Source organism: Rutidosis leptorrhynchoides, chromosome 7 (genome assembly GCF_046630445.1).
Source record: "Rutidosis leptorrhynchoides isolate AG116_Rl617_1_P2 chromosome 7, CSIRO_AGI_Rlap_v1, whole genome shotgun sequence".
Lineage (NCBI taxonomy): Eukaryota > Viridiplantae > Streptophyta > Magnoliopsida > Asterales > Asteraceae > Rutidosis > Rutidosis leptorrhynchoides.
Genome location: NC_092339.1, coordinates 160,312,367 through 160,320,411, shown reverse-complemented (window position 1 = coordinate 160,320,411; position 8,045 = coordinate 160,312,367). Strand labels below are relative to the sequence as shown.

The window sequence follows — 8,045 nt, the reverse complement described above, 5'->3', positions numbered from 1 at the left end:
CTAATTAATTAACTAATTATAAACTAGTTATAATTTATAAACTTATAATAATTAATACTAATTTTAAGAGTAAAACATTTATTAAGGTATTTTATAATAAGTAAAACTAATTAACTTAATTAAAATAACTAATAACCTAAATATATATAATTAAATAATTAAAACCCTAAATTTAACCCTAGCTGTACTGTAGTCGCGTCAGAACCTTACACGATTCGTGTGATGATACACGATTCGTGTAAGGCTAAAAATATGTGACAAATAACTGTTACGAAAAATAGATGTTTTTATGTATTTTTTTATATTTTAAATACTGTAATTCGTAAATAATTTTAATAATACTTTTATAAGGAATATAGATAAGATAAATGGGAGTGTTTACTTAATTGTGTCACCCCTAGGTCCATGGATTGTTTTAAGTTTTACGCCCTATTAAAATGTTCTAGTATCAAACTTTACATTTTTCTCTCGAATAAATATAAGGTTACAACTTAACTAAATAAAATCTAATTTTCATTGGATTCTTTTTAGAAAGCTACTATTCCCTAAGTATTTAAATTGAGACCTAGCCTAGTTTTGACCTTCGCTAATACCCAAATTATAACGGTTTCCCTTTTTATAATTTCACCTTCATATAATTTATTGATATCACCCAAACCACCGAAGTTTATTTCTAAATTGGTGTCAATAACTTATCCATAAATTCGTCTAGATCATTTTTAATGTTGAAGCTCAATTTATGTAAATAAAAACAACTTTCGTTATTTAAATTTAATAAATTAAGTGGCAAGGGTTAAATACCTAATTACATAAAAATGGTTCTTTTAACTAGGCTCAATATTAAAAATACTAAAGTTACATTTTAACTTTACTAATGGTAACAATCCATTTCACTAGGGGCTCTACATTTAAGCAAACACTAGGGAAATTTAGCTATCCATTACACTAAGGTAGACATAAAAATATAGATATGCAAACATAATAACAACGCTAATTTTAACAGAGTAAACTTACTAAAATATCTTCACTTGCATTAACTTCAAATGGTAGAAAAATTACAATAATAACACCCCTTTATCACGAACAATACACCCTTAATATTACAACTATTTTTAACCTTGAACTAATAGAGTAATAAAAATTACAGAATAATAACTTGCGTATAATAATTGTATCAAAATATGTGTGTAATATGTTCTCTGTGTCTCTGTCCTCTGCATGCTACTTCGTATTTAACATGTAGGATTAGTAGTAGGTAAGTGATAAAGAATGAATGGAGTCCTTGGTGTACCACAACTGATCAAAAGAATTGATTTTAAATATATAAAGTAGCCGCCCCATTTGCAAGTTGAAACTGAATCTCGGCTAAACATTACACGATTCGTGTAGTTGTACACGTTTCGTGTAAGTACAATTCTTTGAGGTTGTAGATTTTTGAGTTACGGACGTCTGGACACCTGATTCGCCTTTTTTCGAGTCCGTATGATTTAGTTATGATTTTTCTCGTGCAGGCGCGCTGATTTCGTGATTTCGATCATTTTGACTTGTAGTCTTGAGGCGCGATGTTGTAGTCTTTTGTTGCTCATTAGAAATCTTCATTTTATCTTCATTTTGATCTTTATATCATTGAAAATCCATAATAACATTTCATTCGACGCTTTGGACATTTTTACCAATTACAAACCGAAAACTACTCGAATACACATAAAAATCATAACATTTTGGATTGATATTGCGACGAAGTATATGTATATTTATAGCAATATCAAATTACCCCACACTTGAACGTTGCTTGTCCTCAAGCAATTACATCTTTTAACAGAGTTAGAACATTATATATCTTTCTTATCGAACATTTAGATCACACAACACACACTTCACGAAATGAAACACACGCTATATGAAATATATTACACAACACAGTATTTATTGGATCACACGCACACCACACGAAATGAAATTCTGACAACAGAAACAAACATAAAACTCGTGATTAGGGTTTAAAAATTTGGATCCTTAGGGAAAATTGGACCTTGTGAAAACGTTTTATGATTTTATAAAATGTCATGCTAGTTTTTACACTAGACACGTTTTCCGGTTTTAACCTCAAATTCCGGTTGAGGGTAACTGAAAACCGAAGTCTCAGTCGGCGATTAACAAGCTATTCGCCCCCATGATTGTAGTATCATGGAACTTGAAGCCAAATGTCCAAAAATAGTTTTACACAAATATAATTCATAAAATAGCATAAGTTTTAGAACAAAATTATATCGTGTCCAAATATCATCGGTGAACCATGAGTTTGCACACCTCAATTTGTTATGGCATATGTATGTTGACCGCGGTCAAACATAGATGCAGTTGATCTTTACGGAGATCATCCATCTGGGGATTAGATTCATTAGTCTTAAAAGCTAATTTGCATTGTGCCCCCCCATTGTACGAGACAGATCCATCTCATGGTTAGGATAAGTCTGACCACCAAAAACCCTGTTTGATGCTGAGGTTAGGTGGATTTCCAGCCGATTTTAGGGATGACTTTTCAAGATTTTTCGTCAACCTACAGCTGTTCTGGACTACATCTTCTAACATAAGTTAGCAAGTGTGTCAATTCGGAAGACTTTACTTCCTTACGAGATGGACTTGATTCATCCTCTATTACTCGTGTTTAATGGAATATTCAGGTTTATACGTTCCTTAGCAATGATATCTGCAATAAACTTCAAAGAAACATGTGATAAATGGTTCTCAATATAAGGATTTATAAATTCTTGTTATAAATGGTTTTTCTTTTATAAGTTTTAAACAAATAAACTTATATATTTTTAATGTATGGAGACAACAATTTCAGTTTTTACACCTGATCTTTAATTGCTCGTAGTTACCTTAAAAATTGATTAGATACATTTGTTTAAAAAATTTCAAATTTTTCATAAAAACCAATAACTTATAAGTTCTCGAGAATTTATATATCTCCACCCCACACTTAAGATTATGTAATGCCCTCATTACATAAAATCAGATAATAATGTATAAATTTGAGAGGACAAAAAATGTAGAGTAATTGGAACTTCCTTTGTTAACCGATTTGGATTTTCAAATTGTTTTACCTATGATCATATCCAATGTTTCTATCACAATGTAATTTGATGTTTCGTTTCGTCTAATTGCATTTTCGTCTGTACCTGTCAAAACCATGTTAAAAACACACAAAATATTGGGTTTTAATTCAATCGTACAACACATTTTTACCCCACACTATATTTTCTTGCTAATATATAAAAAAAATAAAAACATAATAAGTTTCAATACACACCAAAAAATTATGTTATTACAAACTAAATTTTTTTTTTTACTTTTTTCATTTTATATTTTTTTATATAACTTATAATCAATTAAATTTAAAATATCTTTTATAAATTTATATTTGTAACGGAAATTCGGTTGTTATACCTGATCTTAATCCGTTTATAAATTTTTAAATTCAATTTATAAAATTCAATTCATTAAAAGTTAAAGTTTTAATATTTTTCGAAAACAAATTTAAAATAAAATAAGAACACTCTATTTTTGTGTTAAAAAGATTAACATTTTTAAATTTTAAAACAAGTATATGAGAAATACAAATAAAAAGGAATTTAAAATAAAAACGAGACACACGAATGGGACTATTTACAATTTGTGAAGTTTATTAGCGAGTCGTTCACGCGACTCCACCCTAATTTTAACTAACGTCGGGGTGATAAACATCACCCTTCTTTACTCCAATAGAACCATTACTGCAACCATTCTTACCACTAATTTTTGATAATAACCAAGAGTCCGAAAATCTTGACTCTTCAACCAGTTTTTTCAACTTATATTTCTCAAGTTTTGATAGGTTTGAAATCAATCTCTCTCTCAAATGTTTATCTTTTTTCGACATAGCATTTCTAATCCTACCATATAACTTCTTCATGGTTTTCTCAACAACACTATCATTGGGCGGTTTACTATCTAGTTTCTCCTCATCACCCTCCCCACACTTAGCTTGTTGACTAATGGGTTTGACATTGTCAACAATATTCACTGAAACTATCGGTGTGGGTGGTGGGTTCATACTAAACTCAGTTTGATAGGTTGCACTCTTGCCTCTATCCTTCAAAACTAGTTTTCCTGTTTTCCAATCTGTTAAAGCACATGCAGTTGCTAAGAATGGTCTACCTAAAATAATAGGTACAAACTTATCTTCTTTCATGTCTACAACTACAAAGTCAGCTAGAAACTCAAGTTCACCTGTTTTTACTACTAAGTTTTCAGCAATCCCTATAGGTTTATTAACCGACTGATCAATGAATCTAATGCCTGAATTGGTGGGTTTAAGTTCACCTAAGTTCAAATGCGAGTAAATGGAATAAGGCATGAGATTTATACTTGCACCTGAGTCAGCTAATGATCTAAGAATTTCAGATTCATTAAGCTTACAAGGTACTATGAACGGTCCAGGATCACCTAACTTAGGTGGCAATTCATTCTTTTTCACAATAGCAGCACATTCTGCTTTAAGAAACGCAGATGATGCCTGCTCACACACTCCTTCTTTTGCCTTCAAATCATTCAAGAATTTCCCATAGTTTGGCATACCTGCAATAACATCAACCAAAGGTACATTTACACAAATATTATCCGTATTTAAAGGCTTACAATGAGTCTCCTTTGGTTTTTCGGATAAAAGTGCATGCGGGTATGGAATGGGTTCTTTATAGTCTTCCACTTTAGGTGCTTGCTTCACCGTATCTTTCACTTCTTCCTTGATCACCTTCAAATCATCATCAACCCTAAATTCAGAAGGCTTGGTGGTTTCTATTTTCTGCACTTCTGCATGATTTCCCGACATCAGCCTCATCAAATAATCAGCATACTCGGGAGTTATGTCACCAACTCTGATCTCTTCATTTTCACATGTTATAATTTTCATACTTTCAACTCGGGTACCATCAATCTCTTGATAAGGAGTGTAATCCGCCATATTTGATAAATCAGAAAATATAAACTCATCACACTCTTCATCATCATCTTCACACCCAAGAGTAAAAATAGGACTATGCTCCGGTGTCTTGAAACTTGCTTCATCCTCACAGAAACTATAAATAGCATTCACTTGTGAATATGCTGGAGCTTGAGGATCCTTCTTCTTTAGTATAACCGGAGGATTACTTGCACTTGGTGGTCTCTCTGCTAGTAACTGTGAGATTCTTCCAACATCTCTTTCTAAAATCTGAATCGTGGCTTGTTGATTTCGGATTTGCTGAGTTTGAAGTTCCGCATTTTGCTCGTGATTAACCATAAAATCTCTTAAGAGATCTTCTAAACCAGATTTCCTCTCGGGTTGAGGTTGCATAATTGCTAATGGTTGTGGTTGCATGAGTGCTAGTGGTTGTGGTTGATTGTGTTGGAAATTATTTTGATAATTTCGTTGAGGTTGATTTCGGTTATTATAACCTGGCGGCGGATTTCTTTGATTTTGATTTGGGAAATTCCGGTTGTTTTGGTAACCTGGATTTCCTCCTTGATAGTTATTGTTATTTTGATAGTTATTATTTGATCCTGAAGGTCCTCCTACTTGATAGCTATTAATAGGAGGATATTTTCGATTGTTTGCTTCTATAGCTGGAAAATCGCTAAAGTTCATTTCACCTTTTCGTAAGTAACCTAAGAAATTTGCTTGCTCTTCCATTGTACTTTGATCACAATCTCTAGTAAGATGGGGACCTTGGCATAGTTCACATCCTACTCTAATAGAATGCATTTCCTTGGTTACTTTCTCGATTTGCCTTGCTTGATTTGCTATTTGAACTTTTAAAGAAGCAATTTCATCATTACTTTTAATACTAGCAACATTTGATGATCTAGAAAATTCTATTTCTTGATGCCAGTTATGAGAATGGGACGCTAAATCAGTAATGATTGTATGAGCGTCTTCAGGTGTTTTCTTCATAACTGAACCTCCGGCTGCAACATCTATATCTTTTCTAGTTGCAACATTGACTCCTTTATAAAATACACAGACTTTTTGGAATGTACTCAACCCATGTTGAGGACATATTCGAAGCATTTTATTGAATCGAGTCCAAGCTTCATAAAGAGTTTCATTAGGTTTTTGTTTAAAGTGATTTATATCACTTTGTAATTTTGCTGCTTTTGAAGCAGGAAAGAATTCTGACAAAAATTTGTCCATCATATCATTCCAGTCTTCAATATAGCCTTCAGGTAATGAGTCTAGCCAATCTCTAGCTTCATCTTTTAATGACCATGGAAATATTTTTAAACATGCGACATCATCGGTGACATCCTTAATTTTGAATAGTTTGCAAATGCTTACAAACTTACGAAGATGCTCGTTAGCATCCTCGTTTAGAGCTCCACCGAATTGGCATGTATTAGTTACCATGTGTAAAAATTGACCTTTTATTTCAAAGCCATCAGTCATCGGGGGTTGTATGATTGCGTGGCCTTGACCTTTTCTTGTGGCCTTCATTAATGCTTCCATTGTTAGGTTTGTTTCAGTCATTTTATCTTCTTCTTTAATAATTGGCTCTATGATTGGTTGAATAATTGGTTCAAAGTTGGATTCTAATGAAAGTGACTCTAAATTTTTAGCAAGAGTATCTACGTCTTGAGCTCTTAAGCGTTCGTGAAGTTTTCTTTCGGGTTCAGGATGTGAAGGTGTTAATTCAGCGTTGGATGAACGTAAGTTCATACATTAATTTCTTTTATGAAATCACAACACTGAAGGTTTATCTAGGGTTACCTATTTGTTTCTTTTTGTTGTTTTTGTCCTTTATTAATTCTTTAAGATTCCGGATTAAGTTTAATGAGTTTAGGATTGAACGGATCATACAATTTGGGAAATTGTACAAAGAACTAAAGGATTTATTCAAAAACTTTGAACTTTCTTGGAAATGAATTTCCTCGAGAGGATCGAATAACATAAAAACAATGATAAAAACCTTTAAACAAACAGATTATCCTTCTGATTTTTGCCCACGTTTCGAATAGCCAAAAGATGCAGCAGAGGGGCAGGATCCTTCAAAGACCAATAAAATTGGTGATCCAACAACCCGGTCCACGTACAAATCCAACTATTACTACGAACCAGAAAAATTATCTATTTATTTAACTGCCAACTCCCCGGCAGCGGCGCCAAAAAGTTGATGTGTGCGATCGAGACCTTTATTTATGAACGGATTTGAGTTGTTTTGTTACACGAATTGATTTATTGTATATGTGGTATTTTATAGATTTTAGGTTGATTTCACACATATATATAGGCAACTAGTCCTATCCGTGTAGTTTAGTTTGTTGGTAAATCCGATTCGTTTCACAGGGAGATGGAGTGTTTAATGGTTTTTTTTTATAGTCTTTGATGTCAAACTTAATTAAGTGAGGTTTTGGATTAGGCATTTATAGTAACAGTAAAAGAAAATAACTTAAACTAAATTACTAAATGAAATTACAAGATTACAAAAATTAACTTAAAAAGGGAATCTAATTGAAATTATACTAATTATGACGCGACAATTATATTACTAGATGGTAATTAGTAAAATAGTAATTTTTAATAAAACTATATGTTTAGAATTTTGTTTTAAGTAATTATTATATAAACTTATTTAAATTAACTAAATGACATTTTTAATAAAACTAATACAAATTAAAAGGAAACTAATTAATTAACTAATTATAAACTAGTTATAATTTATAAACTTATAATAATTAATACTAATTTTAAGAGTAAAACATTTATTAAGGTATTTTATAATAAGTAAAACTAATTAACTTAATTAAAATAACTAATAACCTAAATATATATAATTAAATAATTAAAACCCTAAATTTAACCCTAGCTGTACTGTAGCCGCGTCAGAACCTTACACGATTCGTGTGATGATACACGATTCGTGTAAGGCTAAAAATATGTGACAAATAACTGTTACGAAAAATAGATGTTTTTATGTATTTTTTTATATTTTAAATACTGTAATTCGTAAATAATTTTAATAATA

General features: G+C 31.5%; 1 non-coding gene across 1 annotated transcript; it reads left to right on the top strand.

The window, feature by feature from the left end:
- Positions 1 to 6,065: 6,065 nt before the first annotated feature.
- Positions 6,066 to 6,171, top strand: LOC139860694 (small nucleolar RNA R71). Its single transcript, XR_011763322.1, has one exon. It is a non-coding gene; the product is annotated as a small nucleolar RNA R71 (small nucleolar RNA).
- Positions 6,172 to 8,045: the final 1,874 nt, after the last annotated feature.